The 18,044-nt window shown below is 41.2% G+C and overlaps 1 long non-coding RNA gene across 1 annotated transcript; it reads left to right on the forward strand.

The window, feature by feature from the left end:
* Positions 1 to 915: 915 nt before the first annotated feature.
* On the forward strand, positions 916 to 3,050 carry LOC123651063. The gene is made up of 2 exons (XR_006739532.1): positions 916 to 1,341; positions 2,780 to 3,050. It is a non-coding gene; the product is annotated as an uncharacterized LOC123651063 (long non-coding RNA).
* The last annotated feature ends 14,994 nt before the right edge of the window (positions 3,051 to 18,044 follow it).

Consider the following 18,044-nt stretch of genomic DNA (forward strand, 5'->3'; position numbering starts at 1 on the left):
CTCCTCATTCCTGCTCAGTGCACCCCGCATCGCCACCCCTGCCTTCCCAGCCCGGAGGCGCCCCTGGGCCGCGGGAGAAGGTGCCCAGCGGGGTGCAGAGGCTGGCAGAGCTGGGGCAGAGCACGCGGTGCCCACACCCTTGGCTCCCGGTGAGTGCCCACAGCAGCTGCTGGTGGAGGGACAGGAGAGCAGGTTAGGTGCCGGGTCCCCCCCCACACCTCACCATCTGCAACGCCCCCCCCCCGCAACACACACACAGAAGCCAGGGACTGGGTATCTGCGGCACCAGGCGGGGGCCCCCCGCTGGGCAGGGGCAGGGGGGGAGGGGGCGGGCAGGAGGCGGAGCGCTGCGTGGGGGGCGGGAAAGGGGCGGGAGGCCGCTTTAAGCTCCGACGGGCAGAGTTGAGGTGGCAGAATGCGGGCTGGGTGGCAGGTTCACCCTCGGGGAGCCAGGAGGCAGGCGCTGGGACTTAGGGTTCCACCAGCACCCCCTGCAGCAGTGATGTGCCGAACTGAGGACACGCCGGCTGCAGAAGCACCCTGCGCAGGTGGGCACCTCGGGGGAGGCGCCCAGACCCATCCTGGGCTGCCACGGGGCCAGATGCCCCCCCCCCTTCTGGGCCATTGATTCTGGGGAGCGGGGCTCAGCAAGTCTGGGGGCGGGGGAAGGTGCACGGCCCCTGAGGGTGCCCAATCTGCACTCTAGCTGTGCCAGGTGGGGAAGGGGTGCGGGTAGGCTGCCTCCCGGGGATTCTCCCCCTCGGTCCCCTCTCCGCCCTCTCGGATGTGCTGAGTACGGGAGCAGCTTTGAGGGACCTGGATCACACCCAGCGACCACCAGGACGCCCTCTGCTCTGCCCCCTGGACTACAGGCACGGGGTGCGGGGGGGCGGGGAGGAGAGTAGGGGGGAGATAGTGGTGGCGGGATGAGCTGGGGCGGGAGGAAGCAGGAGTTACTGGAGTATTGTCTCCCCGGGCGATGCCTGAGCCCATGCTCCCTGGCGCCCTCAGGGCCAGAGTGAGGGGTGTAGGGGGGGGGGGGAAGGCTGGGAGTAAGGGGGGATGGGGTTGCTGAAATGACCCCGCAGGCGGACTCTGCACATGCACTTGGCTCCCTCTGCACATCCAGACGAGGCTGTAAGGGAGACACGTGGGAAGAGGCTTGGTCCCTGGTGGATCCCCCCCCAAGAAAGCCTTTTGGGGCGGCCCAGGCTGGGCAGGAAGGAGTGTGAGGGTGTGAATGTCTGTCCTAGGGGGAGAAGGACTGCTGCAGGAGGCTTGGTTTTGGATTTGCTGCAGTTCCTTAAGCCAAAGCAGTGAAGGCGGCAAAGTAAATTGCTGGTAAGTGGGGACGGATCTCGGGTGGATATGCCGCCTCCCCCCGGGGTTTGGGGGAGCGGGCTTGGTGGGTATGCCTCCATGCAGCTTCTGAGATTCACCCAGGGGGTGGTGGGGGGGAGTGCTCCGTGGCTGGCGCATGTGTTTGGCTTCAGGTGCTGAAGTGGGCACTTGTCTCGGGTAGACGGTGGGACGTGAAGGAGGCAAAAAACTGTAGAGCTGTCTGTTATTCTCAGTGAACTTCAGAATCTCAGTCTCTCTCTGTTCTCTATTTCTCTCTATACACGCACACACATGCACGCTCACATGTGCACACATGAACCCTGCTGTGGTCTGATTGCCTCTTTTTCTTTCTATCCCTCTTTCTCTCCCATTTCTCAAGCACACCCACACACTCACACACACACACACACACACACTCACCACACACACACACACACACACACCATGGTTGGGTCTGTTATTCTAAATTAACTCCAGAGATCTTTCTTTCATCTCTCTCTCTCTCTCTCTCTCTCTCTCTCTCTCTCTCTCTCTCTCCCCCTCTCTCAATCTCTCTCTAGTCTCTCCCTCTCAATCTCTTTGGTCTCTCTTAGTCTCTCTTGTCTCTCAACCTTATGTATCTCTTTCTCAGTTTCTCATCTCTATCTCTCAATCTCTCTTGTCTCTCCCAATCTCCTGTCTCTTTCTTAGTCTCATCTCTCTCAATCTCTCATTCCTCTCAATCCTTTTACAGATCTCATTTCATGGCTGCTTTGACTCACTAATAGTTGCTTATGGGTCTTTATTAATTGCTTGTTATGCTCATGGATTTTTATTCATGTGACTTTTTTTTAAAGAAAAAAAAAACCTATCTGTAAGACCTATCTGTATTAAAATCTGTGGGGTGTCCGAAAGACCTTTTCAGCATCCATTCACATTCAAACTAGGAATACAGCAGTAAATACCCTACCGAACTGCTGTTTGTATTGGCCAAAGCTCTAGTTCATGTTAGAATTAATATTATTATTTTAAACAGACATTTTACAACCATGTGACAAAGTAACCTTTTCCTAGATCTCTCCCTCTCTTTTCTTTGTGGCAATTTACAGAATTTTTGATGACCGGATTAACAAAATGGTGAAGCTATGCTCTAATTTTAAGGGCTAGGTCTTAAAATGGTGGTAGGTTGGCATGTGGGGTGGGTTCTATGGCTCCATCTCTTATTCTAATGAACTGATCAGAGTAGTGTGGATCTGAGACATACATGCTTTGATTTCTAAATAATTTATCAATACATTCGGGGAGAGGGTCTTACAAATCTCCCACACAGTAGAAAGAGCACTTTTATTTCCTGGAGCCAATATTTTGCCACTTTCCCCGCAACTGTCCCTGTTAGATGCCTAGGAAAGGTGCCTGGTTGATGAAGAATACATTGTGCATTTCCCTTTTATGTCTACAGGTGGCGGTGTGGAAGCCAAAATGGGAGCTTCTAGAAGTGGTTTCTGCAAAATAAGACCGCATGTACGCAAGGAAGCAAGCACGGGGATCTGAAAAAAACCACAGGTATGTAAGACAATTAAGCCACCTATCTGGTTTTATAATTATTGCATTCCACTAGCTTGACATTTTTATAGACGTTAATGAAGTGAAGCGCTTTGAGGTGGTCTCACAGGAGAAAACAAGTTTATTCTACTTCAGACAATGCATTTAAGTAAAAATGCTGCATCTCACTACTGCATATTTTTTACTTTTCTAAAAGAGAAGTGCTGTTTGTGACCACGTGCCTTTGCATTTAACCAGTTGTTGCTTGATACTTGTTTTTAAGAACACTTTTCCTGAGATCAACCAATGAACTTGTATGCATATATGCATGACCTGTGGACACAGACAATGGGGTGGTGAAGGCCTGGGGGGGGGGGGGGGGGACAGGAGCGGGCTAGAAGATGTTCATGGGGGAAAAGAGGATCTATGTAATACGTTCAATAATAAAGATTTTGTTAAAGACAAATATATTTTTTTTTTAAAAAAGAACACTTTTCCTGAAGCTGTATAAAACTGCAATTGTTCTGAAGAATTTCATTTGGGTAACAATTAACAGAGTCATCCTGTTGAGCCAAGGTGACAGGTACTTGCTTTTTATAAAATCTGCATCTCATTGTTGACTTGATATCTCACTTATCAGAATAGCGAAACACCAATGCATTAGATATTATTTTAAACCAGGTTCTTTGCAACCAGCTCTTCTGTTTTTAACCACGTCATCATTTCTCTCCTCCTACCTTGATGCTTTTCTAAGCCCAACATGTAAGATATACCTTCATATTCACTCACTTGATTGAACTAACGACAGGTTTAATCTGAGCTCAAAGACAATCAAGGTCAAAATTTTTTTTCATTATAAGACAGTTAAAAAGAGTTTGCCTTTCATTATCATTAAAATGCAATATTTTGCATATTAAGGCCCCCTTTTTTATTAAAGTAGAGTTGACATATAATATATACATTTTCAGGTGTACAACATAGCGATTCAGTGTTTATAGCCCTTATAATGTAATCACCAGAATAAATCTAGTAACTACGTGTCACCATACAAAATGATTATGATAATATTAAGGCCCCTTTTCAACAATGGAGTAGCACAGTGTTGTGAATGGTAGAAGAAGCCAGAAGGGGAAAATGTTCACCTTTGTGGATTTTTGTTTTTTTCCTTAAAATGGTGGGTCATGGCGCTCTCACAAGGAGGCTGCAGTTATTAGGTTGGCTGTAAAAGGATCAGGCATCAAAATGGCTGTTAGAGAGAATGAAGCTTTCTCTTTCCTGAGGGGGTGTAAATGTTCCTCATGCTGCCAGAATGCGATGATATCTTGCGATTTTTGACATTCTGCCTTTCCAGCTGAAGAGGGATTTTTTTTTAGCCCCTGTCAGTGAGGGTGTAAAACAAAATCAGATGCCATTCTTGAAGCTTAAAAATATCAGATTAGACATTTAACCCATAGAAAGCAAATGGAGAGCTCTGGAAGGATAGACTCAACTAAAGACAAAGATTCTTACTGTAAAAAGCACATGGCCCGGCTGGCATGGCTCAGTGGTTGAGCCTTGATCTATGAACCAAGAGGTCACGTTTTGATTCCGGGTCAGGACACAGGCCCAGGTTGCGGGCTCAATCCCCAGTGTGGGGTGTGCAGGAGGCAGCCAATCCATGATTCTCTCTCATCATTGATGTTTTTCTCTCTCCTTTTCCCTTCCTCTGAAATTAATAAACATATATTACAACAAAACAAAACAAAACAAAAGATGGACATCGGCTGTCAAGCCCAGATCACTTTTTTACAAAAATAAAATAAAATCCCATGGATATGAAGTGATTTCAGGAAAGCTAGCGAACACTTAGGAACATGTAAGTTTGCACTGCATGGACCTTAGATACATTACCTGACTCAGGAAACTGGGAAGTAACTGATCACCACCCAATGTGTCTATTAATAAAAGGAATAAGCTCTAATCTTCTAAGTCAGAAAGGAAAAAAGCACAGCTGAGATTTTATTCCTTTTTTTAAAGATATTTTTTCTTTATGGATTTCAGAGAGAGGAAGGGGAAGGGGAAATAGAAACATCAATGATGAGAGAGAATCACTGATCAGCTGCCTCCTGCATGCCCCCTACTGGGCATTGAGCCTGCAACCCGGGCATGTGTCCTGACCAGGAATCCAAGGGGAACAGACTGACATACCTCGATGTGAGGGTAAGGAGACAAGGAGAGATAAAGCAAAGAACTTACATACTTCTATGCATAGCCCGTGGACACAGGCAGTAGGTTGGTGAAGACTTGAGGGGAAGGTAGGGGCTGGGCAGAAGGGAGTAAAGGGGGTAAATGGGAGATACCTGCAATGTTGTCAACAATAAAAAACATATATTAATAAAAACCAAAAAGTGGTGACTTCCTATATCATGGGTCAACATTCAACCACTGAGCAACACCAGCCAGGCTTATTCCTTTTTTTGAATTATAGCATTCTCGTTATAAAGGCATTAAGTGCTTTAGAGATATTTTATTTTTAAGATAACATACTATATTTTTAAGGTAACATACCTTACAAATAAAGTGTAAAATGCATTAATTGAAAATGTATTTTTTATATGTGTGTACCTCCATTATATATACACTGAGTGGCCAGATTATGAGGACCTCTGAACACATAATCTGGCCACTCAGTGTATATCCTATAGAACAAAAGGCTAATATGCAAATTGGTCCCTCAACCAGGAGTTCGACCAGAAACAATTTGTTTCCTGGTAAGTAATATTGTTCAGTGTCATTTCATAAACGTATTACCATTTGGATATCTTGTCAAATTCCTGTTAAAATCTTGTCCATTTTTAAATTGAATTATTTGTTGTTGTTGTTTTAAATTTCTTTGTCAAGAGTTCTTTTATATCCGACATATGAGTTTATGTTTAAATATATGTATTACAAATATTTCCCCAGAATGTGGTTTGCCTTTTCACTGTCTTCATGGTATCTTTGGATGATTATTTTAAAATCCTCACCCAATTTTTTAAAAATTGATTTTAGAGAAAGAGGGAGATGGAGAGAAAGAAACGTCGACGTGAGAGAAAAAACATCGATCAGTTGCCTCTCAGATATACCCTGACTAAGGATCAAACGCACAACCTGGGAATGTTCCCTGACAGGGAATCGAATCTGTGACCTTTTGGTGTATGGAACAACACTCTCATACTGAGCCACACCGTCCAGGGATCTTTTAATGATTTTTAATGAAGTTCAATTATCAGTTTTTTCCTTTATAGCTATTGCTTTTTGTGATCTATTTATGAAATTTCTGTCTACCTTGGGGTTATTTTTAAAAACATATTAGCTTGACTGGCATGGCTCAGTGGTTGAGCATTGACCTAGAAACCAGGAAGTCAGGGTTCAATTCCCAGTCAAGGTACATGCCTGGGTTTCAAGCTTGATCCCCAGTGGGGGCATGCAAGAGGCAGCCAATCAATTATTCTTCTCATCATTGATGTTTCTATCTCTTGCTCCCTCTCCCTTCTTCTCAGAAATCAATAAAAATATATTTAAAAATAAAATAAAAATCTCTTTAGTTAGTGAAATATATAAAGGCTGTTTAGAAGATGCAATAAGCATATTCAAACAAGAGCTCTTAGGTATAAATAGTGGAGATTTTCTTTGCTGTAGCAAGTGCCAGAGAGGGAATTTGAAAAAGTGTTTTTTTTTAAAAATAAGATACATGGACATAGATGCTATCACTCAAGTGGCTGTCTCTCCCCAACACTGATTTTGTCCCCAGGGTCCCTCTAGAGTGGGCCCTAGGGAATAGCCTTGTGATGACTTGGCTAGAAAAAAGAATGTGCCAAGCCAAAACTGGTTTGGCTCAGTGGATAGAGCATCGACCTGCAGACTGAAGGGTCCCGGGTTCAATTTCGGTCAAGGGCCATGTACATTAGTTGTGGGCACATCCCTGGTGGGGGGTGTGCAGGAGGCAGCTGATCGATGTTTCTCTCTCATTGATGTTTCTAGCTTTCTATCCCTCTCTCTTCCTCTCTGTAAAAAGTCAATAAAATATATTAAAATAAAAAATATATTTAAAAAATATATTAAAAAGAAAGAAAGAATGTGGCAAAATGGATAGGAATCTACTTTTCCTTAATTTGTAATCCGTACTTACTGAAATATCTTTTCCTCTCCCATCTGAAAGGAGGGTTGCTGTGATTTGCTGCTACTTCTTTCTTTTGCCTCTAAAATCAATCAATATCCCTTGTGATTCTGCCATTTGTTAGCCTTTTCTCTTCTCCATCTTCATCTTTTCCCTGAATGGCCTGTGTTCACATTCACTTTTGTGTCTCGGGCTGTCTCTCTCCCTCTAACTGTGAGTTATGAGGACTCCTCAGGTATTTATCTCCTGCTCCCATGACCTTTCCCTCAACAACATTCAGATTCGCATTTTTATCTGCCTCCTGGGACTCTTCCACTGGATAGTCCACAGGTGTCTACAGAAAAGACTCCTCTCCAGTCTACTCTTCTGCTTTTCTTCCTTAATTCATATCTTTGCCGTTATTCTAGAATTCATCTAGAACCCCAATGTAGAATTCTTGGCGCTGAACCCAATCCTCCCACAAAGCTTCTATCACCCTCACATCCCATGTTTAGTCGGTTATCAAGGCTGCTGGGTCTTTGTCCTATCTCTGAAATATCTTTCAAAGGCCTCTTCTCTTCTCTTCCCTATATTTGCCACCTCATGGCATGGGTTCCATTTTAGGATAGTAGTTAAAGCCTCTCGACTGGTTCTCCTCATCCTCAAACTCCCTCTAATCCTCCACTTGTCATCAGTTTTCTCTTCCAAAAACACAGATTTAGTCATGTCATTTCCTACTTAAAAATAATTTGCAGCTCTCCGCAGCTTACAAGAGGTATTCACATCTCTTAGCGTGATTTATAGTATGACACCCTTCATTATTTGCCTTCAACCTGCTTTTCCTGTTCTACCATCTGCCATTTCCTCCCCGTATTCCATCTGTCCTCAACTATTTTTCATTCCTAGAACATTCCTTGAGTTCCTTCCTGCATCTGTGCTTTTGCACATGTTGTTTCTTCTACTTTTAGTGTCCATTCTTAAACACTGGTAACTTAATATTTTTTAAAAATCGGCTCAAATGTGACCTTTTTTTTAAGTGAGCCTTCCTATCCTCTATGCTAGGGGTAGGGAACATCTGGGCCATGGCTGTATAAGACCCGAGAAATCATTTGGTCTGGCCCTGCCAAGGCATTATGGGTGATTTAATTAAATATTTGACCAAATACAGCAGGCTAATTGTTAAGTTGATAATTTTCTATGGCCCGTGAATGATGCTATAAATATCCAAATGCCCCCCTTTGTATTAGGAACCTCCTTATTAGGGAGCATCTTTGAGTATTTGCTATTGATTTGCCTCTAGCATCTGATTTGAAAGGCATTTTGGGGAAAAGAATGTCAGGAAATGAAAAGAGATCTGATTGATTGGAGCTGATCATCTGTTCTCCCTCACCATGTGTGAAAATGAAGATATCTTCCTACTGAGAAACTACAGTTTACCCAGTCTTAATGTTATGTGTTTTTCCAGCTGCTGCAAACTATTCAGGGTGGAAATGAAACATCAACTTAAATGTGTGTGATTTACTGCCTATTAAAGGAGGAAGGACAGTTACGATACACATGCAGGAGTTTAGTTGAAATATACATTGAAGTTGAAGTGTATGCTAGTGACCTTGACTTTCCAGGGACAGTATAGTAACCATGGATAGCTTTGAGATTTTTTTCCAGAACTTGGTTTAGTACACATCCATATGTTTCAGTAAAGCTGTTAGAAATAAATAAAACAGATATAAATTTTACCACATTAGAGCACATTTCTATTATCTTAGATATACCGATCAACTGAAGTGACCAAAAAACATAAAAGAATAGGAGACACTTAATGGGCCTAAGGTTCCTTATAACTGCTTAATGATCTCTCACTTGTTTTCCTCCTGTTTCCTCCTTGTTTACTCCTAGATTGGCCAACGGCACAGTTAGAGGCATTAAAAATCTATAGCCTGAGTCATTCTGTGAGAATAACATGCTACTATTTATGTGTGAAAATAGAACTTTCATTTAATGTAAAATATTTAATTTTAAGGCATGCTTTTCCTTTTATTTTTCAGAAAACAAAAGATTTAGTACATATATCACTATATCCTATTTATACATCAGTCTCTATTTGAAACTATTGCTTTTGCTGCTTATTTAAAATGACAACATAGATTCAAATGGCCATAGTTCAATATTTTAAAAGACCATGACAATTTTGAGTTACCAGTATTTTATCTCTTAGTAATCTATCAAATCAAGGGATTTTAATGGATTCTCATAGTATGCTAATTGAGATAGCATTTACAAGTACTCATGCTGGTTTGAGCTGGTTTGGTATCATAGACAATGGTATAAAATATTTTATATACCATATTCCCAACATGTTGCAAAATGTGAACTCTCTAAGTTACAATTTACTAATGTATAAATACATAGTTTTTATGTACTATGTGCTGTGTGAAGAGAGAAAACCCACAATCCTGTGAATGGTTAAAATACTAGCAAAAGCTACATGAAAATCACGAGCAAGTGTTCATTGAAATGACCTAATGTTTATTGAAATAGCCATGTAGGAAAGTGACTTGAGCATTACAGGACAGTGACTAGTTGAGAAACATTTATGTTGAGGAAGGTGGTGATAGCAACTGACTATTGAATTCAAGGTGATGATACTTTTAGGAGCCTTGGGTGTCATACTGAATTGGGCACACTGTCTGCTTTTAAATGGGGATTTGAAAACATACACACTGAAGATGGGCTAGATGGAACCATTCTCCTATTGTTTAAATACTAATCTTCACACTGAAAAATATTTAACATGATTTGCCTGTTCTGTAAATACTGTCTTCATTCCTGATCATTGATGACAGCGAAATGTTCTTGCTATTGTGCAATTGTCAGTATTTGGGGTTTTCTGAAGGGAGGTTTGGGCAGAGAGGTTGGGATATTGGCTGCAAAGGCTGCTTTGCCAGTCTGGTTACCCAGCTGTGTGCGAAAGAGGATCTTGGACTGTATTTGGACAATGAAAACAAAAAACATGGCAGGTATTTGAGCATGAACATATAATGGAGAAAAACAATGGAGTCTTAATGAATTTTCTAGAGAGGAAGAGGTACGACTGTTTTAGCCAATCATGATACCTCAGATTTCTGCAGGAAAAAGAACATATGATATTTTCCCTGAAAACAGCTATGGTGAGTAAAAAAACATGTGCATGGAGGGGAAGCCTTGTACTGTGGTGATAATCTATACAGAGGATCAGCTATTGTCTTTACCTTCATGTATGGTAATATGGGATCTTTTCCTCCCATCACCACTGTGTCTGATGATACTATGTCATTTCTTACCCACGTTATGAATAAATGCTTTGAGACACGGAAATAACTGAGCTTCTGGGGCTAAGTCACTGTCCCTGGCCACACTTTCTTCTATAATTTTGACACATTTCTGCTCTGCCTGTCAATGTCAGGTATAGTCACAATGTGTATGAGCGTGTAGTGTGTGTGGTGGTGGTGGGGGGCCTTTCATTAATGATACTGGGTTCCCATATCTACATGGCTAGAGTGAACGAGTATGTAGTGTGTTCTATTTTGCAACACTGGCAATGAATTATCTATTTATATAAAAGCCTAAGTGATTGTTCAACCATCCGACTGGTAGCTATGATGTGCACTGACCATCAACAGCAGATGCTCAATGCAGGAGCTGCCAGGCTGTGGTGACTTGGCAGCTGCAATTACCACGGTTATAACCCCCCACCCCAATTTTGGTAAGCTCTACTATAAGACATTATTAGGATTAAAAATATTTGATTGCTTAAAACATGGATTTACATTATTTTAAGGTTCATGAAATTAGATCAGAGGCCAGTTGGAAAATAGGAGGCAATCATTCATAATAGTATATTCAAAATTATGTTATTATGAAGTTTTTTTGTTCTTGGTCAAGAGCAAAGTGACTACAACCCTACTAAGAATATAAACTTTATTGTTGAGTTAGGGTGCCCTGTGACTGTCCTCTTAATCATAACCTCTCCAAGACTAAGAAGGCCAAGTACTAGACTAAGCTTTATGACTGCTACATGATTTCATCAGTGCTTTCCATGTCTCGTACTAAGTATTTGACATTCACAAGTCCAAGTGTGCTTTTTCTTATATTCATTCTGCTTTGGTCTCTTGAGCTTGAATTTGAAGGTTGGTGTCTTTCATTGATATTGGGACATTCTCAGCCACTGTCTCTTCAGATATTGTTTTTGCCCTGTTCTGATTCATTTTTCTGGCTCTCCAGTGATATGATCAGATGACCTTTTTATGTCTTACAATCTGTTCTTTAGTTTTTATTCTTGTCCTTTTTCTATTTGAGTTTCAATATGAGCATTTTTCATTGACCTTTACCTTCAAGTTACTAATCCTGTCCTTTGCTATATCTACTCTGCTATTGAACCCATCCAATGAGTTAATTTTAGATACTATTTTTCTTAATTTTGTATATTATTTTTCCAGGATGTCCATTTTATTTATTTATTTATTTATTTATTTATTTTTATTTTGTTAATCCTCACCTGAGGATTTTTTTCCATTTATTTTTAGGGAGAGTGGAAGAGAAAGGGAAAGATAGAAATATTGATGTGAAAGAATCACATCGATTGATTGCCTTCTGCATGATCCCTGACCAGAGCCCTAGGCTGCAGCCAAGGTACATGCCCTTGACCAGAATCAAACCTGGGACCCTTTTGTCCACAGGCTATGCTCTATCAACTGGCAAGGGTTCCATTTGATTTTTATATAGATTCTAGTTCTCTTTGAAATTCTCTCATCCATTTCCTTTTTTAAAAATTCTTTAACCAATTAATCTGTTATTTTAAATGTCTTACTTACAGAATCCAATAATCGGGATCATCTGTGAGTCTGCATCTATTGTCTTTTTTTACTCTTCAATATTGAATACATTTTTTGCAACTTTTCTCATGTCTAATATTTTTTTATTTTATATCAGACAAGATGTATGAAAGAATCGTACTAGTTCTAGATTACATCTTTTTCCAGAGAAGATTTACTCCTTTTTCTCTGTTAGGTAAATAGAGTAAGGAGATGATCACCTTCACTCCATTGGGAACTGAGCTAAGTTAAGGCCTGGTAGCAGTTTTAGGGGAAGGCTTAATCCAGCTATGGTTGTCCATGCTCCTTAGGTATGGTTCTCCTGAGCTTTTGATTAAAAAAGTTAGAGGATCTTTGTCTCCTTGGCCCTGACAAACTGTGGAGATTAAATTTCCCTTTTGGAGGTCTTCAGATTAGCCTCCTGCCCCTTAATTTCAAATTATTGAAGCTGCCTTGAGGAGAAAGCTGGTTATGTATTGGAGGCAGCATTTGTATCTGGTAATGCTGTGAAACCGGAGACTTTGCCTGTTAAAACCCGTCAGTCTTTCTCAACAGATCCAGAACTGAACAAATGGGAGTATTTCCCATCTGTCACATGAACCTCTGTATGTTCATCAAAAAGCTTCGCTGGTTTCCTTTCCTGAGTAGAAATCCTTTCTCTCAGCAAGTCTCATCCTTATGAGCCCAAAGTTCCCACGTGCCTGAAAGAAGAAAACCAGTGATTATCTGCACTTCCAAAGGGCTCTCTTCCTCTGACCTTCTTATGCTTGAGTTCCTGATAGTCTAATGGACACTTCATACATTGTTCCTGCACAAAACATACAAGATGGGATTTGCAATTTCATAATACACTTCATTTTCATGTCTGCATCTATTCTCCTCGTGGAGCCTTCTGTTTCAATAGTAAACATTTTTCTGCTTCATGATAAAAATAATTTTGGTATTAAGTATCTACTGACTCATTACACTGTTTCCAAAGGAGGAAAATGGGAATACTTAAACAACGTGGTCTTTTTCAAAACATTTTCATTGCATTTTTTCAGCTTTTCAATTTTAATTTGTCTGGAAAATACTTTGTAGGTAGATGCTAATGGAGGCTATTTCCGTTGGTTTAAAATTGTCTCAGATGGATTCCTGATTGGACACATTTACTTCTCTTTTCTACTAAAATGAGGCATGACTGTCATTACAAATCCTCCCATTTTGTGTGGAGAGTTTGCTCCAGAGAATTCTAGTACCTTTAATAGGCAGCATTCATATGGTTTGCACATGTAAAAAAGAGAGAGAGAGAGAGAGAGAGAGAGAGAGAGAGAGAGAGAGAGAGAGAGAGAGAGAGAGAAAGAGAATGAGCCTCTCAAATTATTTAAATTGGAACCATTTCATTGTTGAGGAGCAATTCTGCTGTTACTTTTTCTTAGAAACTGTAAGACCTGTCCAGTGAGAGAGAGAGAGAGAGAGAGAGAGAGAGAGAGAGAGAGAGAGAGAGAGGGAATGAGCCCCTCAAATTATTTAAATTGGAACCATTTCATTGTTGAGGAGCAATTCTGCTGTTACTTTTTCTTAGAAACTGTAAGACCTGTCCAGTGCCCAGAGCCCCAGGGCTGCTGGGAGCCCTCATTTCTAGTGCTGGCTCTGCCTCCCACAAGCCACTTGTCCCAGGAAAGGCCTCTATTTGTCTCACCCTGAGAACGAGGACATTGAAATCGTTGAATTCTAATTCTTCCCCTCTTTTCCCTTTGGATTTTAATAATTCATCACTTGAAAATTAAGATTGAACTCACACTTAAATAAACCATACCGCCAGGATCAGTTAAAAGAATAAAACTATGCAAGTTTCTTTTGACTAATGCATTTTCTGTCTGTGACACCAAATGGGAAATCTTCCACCCTGTGTGTTAGCGCCAGAGAAACAATTTTTTTTTAAAATACTGTTTTGAAGTCCTAAGTACATGGATATGAATTTAATTCCCAGGTTGGCTGTTGATCTGCTTTGGGACCTTGGGAATATTTCTATAAGCCTCCATTTTCCCAACCAGAAAATGAACAGAATAGTACAGTAGCTATGTCTATCCCACAGAGCTATTCTGAGGATCAACTAAAAACATTCACGAGTGAAGGCTCTTGATAAATAAAAAAGAGCTGTAAAAACATCAATTATCATGAGGGCTTCAATGCCACAGATTTGTGAGCAGTAGCCGTCTGTTTGTTGTGGCTGGCACTATCAAAAATGAAATGGGAAAGCAGCCCAAGGCTATTTCATTTATGTACACCTTGACTCTTGTTCCCACTTCACTTTTTGGGGGGATTGGAGAGGTAAGCTGACACTGTATTTAAGATGTATTCCCCAAAGCCACTGAAGTACAGAGCTGGAAGGGACAAGGGCGTTCCCTCTTTTAAAGATGCAGTGTAGGAATGAAACTGATTTACCTAAGGTGACAGAGCTGCTTCAAGGTAAAACCCAAACTAAGATCAGTCACTGTTCGCAGTTTAAGCCCTGATTTGTGCAATGATGTCTACAATTTTGGTGAAATACTGAAGTACATAAGGATTTCTTTTGGTTCTTTAAGACGCTGGGATTCTCCATGTCCCTGTTCCCAAACTTTCTGACATAGTTTGCTTATCTCCTGTGTCCCAGCTCCCACTGACATTCTGGTGGTCATAACCTCTCCCACCAGAGAAGAGTGTCTGCCCATCACCTCTCACCCAAAGCTACAACCTCATTCCCTCCCACCCCCCCATGTGCTCTCATCCTGCTTGCCTTCTCCGAGATTTAGTCTAGCAGCTATCTTATCTGTGTCATGTGTTATTTTCTCTTTGCCTTTCTGCTGGCTCTTCTTGGCCTGGGAAGGTGCCCGTGTCTGCTCTAGAATTTTCTTTTTACTTCAGCCGACATGCTGCTTCTTTTGAACACGGCTACTGCTTTCTCAACTCCATTTTCTTTTCTTTTACTTCATTGTTTTTTATTGTGGTAAAATACACATAACCTAAAATTTTCCATCTTAACTATTTTACACATACTGTTTAGTAACATAAAATACATTCACATGGTTGTGCAACCATCACCACCATCCATCTCCAGATCTCTTTGCCTTGAAAAAAATGAAACTTTGTCCCCAATAGATAATAACTCCTCATTCCCCCTCCCCTGAGCCCTGGCGACCACTTTCTGTCTTTCTGATTGTCCCATGTGTTCCTTACGCACTATCACTATCGTATCAGCACAGGGACTAGTGCTTGGTGGAAGCCCAGAAAACTTACCTCTCTCTGCTCTCCTTTCCCTGCCTCTCTTCCCTTGTTCTGCCCCCTCCCCATTTGTTGCGATTTGTTTTCTCACTTGTCTTGGAGAGAACCTGCTGCCCAGCTTTTGGGCATTTTTTTTCTTTGGTCTCTATGATCCCTTCTTAAAATCTTCTAGACTAGCTTCCTCCTCTTCTTCAGTGGAATTAAGCAACAAGTCATAGTCACCTACCCACTCGCCCTGTATTTATATTCACCATCCAGGAGTGTGGGCTCTTTCCACACACTCAACACACTGAGCCTCTATGCCTACAGACCCTTCTCTTTTGTTCCTTCAACATTCAGCCCAGATGCCTTCCCCAGCGAAGCCTTCACTAGCAACTTCAATTGCAAGTCTACTATCCCTGATTTCTTTTTTTCTTTATTTTCATTTTAGTTTTACATCACCGTTTATCCCCACTATAGCCTCTTCCACCTCCACCCCCCCCCCCACCCCGCAATCACCACTGTTGTCTGGGTCCATGAGTTCTTTCTCCCCACTCCCCGCACTTTTTGCTCAATCCCTCCAACACCAGAGCTGTCTGCCTATTCTCTATCTGTGAGCTTGTCTCTATTTTGCTCATTAGTTCAGTTTGTTCATTAAATTTCACATATGAGTGAAATCATATGGTACTTATCTTTGAGTAGCTAAAACAGTTATGGTATATTTACACATTGAAAAACTCTTCGGCCATAAAAAGGAAGACAATTTTACCCTTTGCGATAGCATTGCTGGACCTGGAGAACATTGCTCTAAATGCAATAAGCCAGCCAGAGAAAGACAAGCCCTGATTTCAGTGTTATGAAAATTCCGCTTTGCCCTACCCTAAAGTTGATGTGCACTTCAGGGGCAGAGGCTGGCTGATTCTTCCCTGACGAACTTGCCCCTCACTGTAGGCCCTCAGTCAGAGCTGTATAAATGAAGGAGAGCATTCCTTCAATTATACTTCCCCTCTATACTAAGAGTTTTTCTGATTATGAGACTGAAAATTGTCCAACCACAGGAAACATGAGTATACAAGCTGTAAAGAGAGGTTCACATTGTACTTTGTTTTGTGAATCTATGATATGGGCCACTTTATTAAACATCATTATTTTAAACAAAGTACCACCGTGTGTGCTAGACAGAATAATGGCCCTCCAGAGATGTGTGTGTCCTAATCCCTGGAACCTGTGAACTTGTTAAACAGCAAAGGGGGATTAAGGTTTCCACTCAGCTGACTTTAAAATAGAGGTTATCCTGGATTACAAGGGTCCTTAAAAGTAGCACTGTAGGATAGCCTTATAGCTACGTTCCTGGTCTGCTGAGGGTCTTAAATTTCCTTGAATATTGTCTTTAGTTAATGCTTCATTGATGAGTTCCTTCTCTAATAGAGAACTGTATTAGTTTTTGTGATTTCGCTCTAATGAAAGAAAGGCACTTTTATTCAATGCTTATCCGAGTCAGGTGCTTTACATACATTACCATATTTAATGTGCTAAATAACCCAAGAAGTGGATACTATTAAATCATTTTATGGATGAGGAAACAGGCACAGTGTTTAATTTGCACAAGGTCACACTGGTGACCCTGAGGTTTTATTGCACAGAAAGAGACAAAAATTCTGAGGTGTGACATTTTAACTTTTGCAAGGCATGCTCATGGTTTATACTGGCTAGTGTTATATTTCAAAATCTTGCCTTAAAATTTGAAAGTTAAAGATTAATTTGTAATTTGTATTTTATTGAAGCACTATGGCTGACTATACTAGGCATGTGGAAAACAGAAGACAAAAATTAACCAGAAGTCCCACAAAATCTTGATTATATATTTGCATACTTTTCAGCCCCTCTTTTGCATATATATGGTGTCATTTCCCACAGCTATAATCATAGTCATATTTTAAAATTATTATATTTTATTAAAACTTTTAAAAAAATAGATTTTATTGATTTTTTTACAGAGAGGAAGGGAGAGGGATGGAGAAATAGAAACATCAATGAGAGAGACATCAATCAGCTGCCTCCTGCACACCCCCTACTGGGGATGTGCCTGCCCCCTTGACTGTAATCAAATCTGGGACCCTTCAGTCCATAGGCTGACTCTCTATCCACTGAGCCAAACTGGTTTCGGCTATTAAAACTTTTTTCTTTTTAATTTTTTTCTTTTTATTGAATTCGTTGGGGTGACACTGGTTAACAAAAGTATACAGGTTTCAGGTGCACAATTCTATAATACATCATCTGTACCCTGTATTGTGTGTTCATCACCCCAAATCAAGTCTCCTTCCATCACCATTTATCCTCCCTGTACCTCCTGCACCTCCCCAAACCCTACCTCCCCCTCAGCAATCACCACACTGCTTGTGTCCATGAGTTTTTTCTGTTTTGTTTTTTTTTTTCTCAGCCCCTCCATCCTAGTCCCCCAACCCCTCCCAAAGCTGTCAGCCTGCTCTATCTATGAGCCTGTCTCTATTTTGCTTGTTAGTTCATTTTGTTCATTGGATTCCACATATGAGTGAAATCATATGGTACTTGTCCTTTTCTGACTGGCTTTGAAAAGACAAAGTGTCTTTATAATTATTATCTTTAGTAGACACTAAGTTGTTTCCAATTGTTTTAATATTAAAAGTAATGTTGAAGGAACAATTCCTATCTGGGACATGCTGTTTTCTTGGCGGAGAGAAGGAGCCCAATCCCAACCACACAACGTAGTAAACCTCTGCTTAGAGGTGGTCTGCGACGTATCTGCTTACATTTTCATTAAAGTGTGTCATAGGGCCAAACTCAAAGTCAGCTAAGTGAGGACGTACACTTCTGCCTCGTGCTGGTGGACAGGATAAGTAATTCTGCTATAGAGAGGGAGAAATAGTTGGGAATAATTATCCCTTCTACCACCTAGAGGGGAAGAAGATGATTACAGGGAGAATAAAAAACAGAAACAGCCCTGACTGGTTTGG

The sequence above is a fragment of the Pipistrellus kuhlii genome, unplaced genomic scaffold (assembly GCF_014108245.1).
Source record: "Pipistrellus kuhlii isolate mPipKuh1 unplaced genomic scaffold, mPipKuh1.p scaffold_m20_p_32, whole genome shotgun sequence".
Classification (NCBI taxonomy): Eukaryota; Metazoa; Chordata; class Mammalia; order Chiroptera; family Vespertilionidae; genus Pipistrellus; species Pipistrellus kuhlii.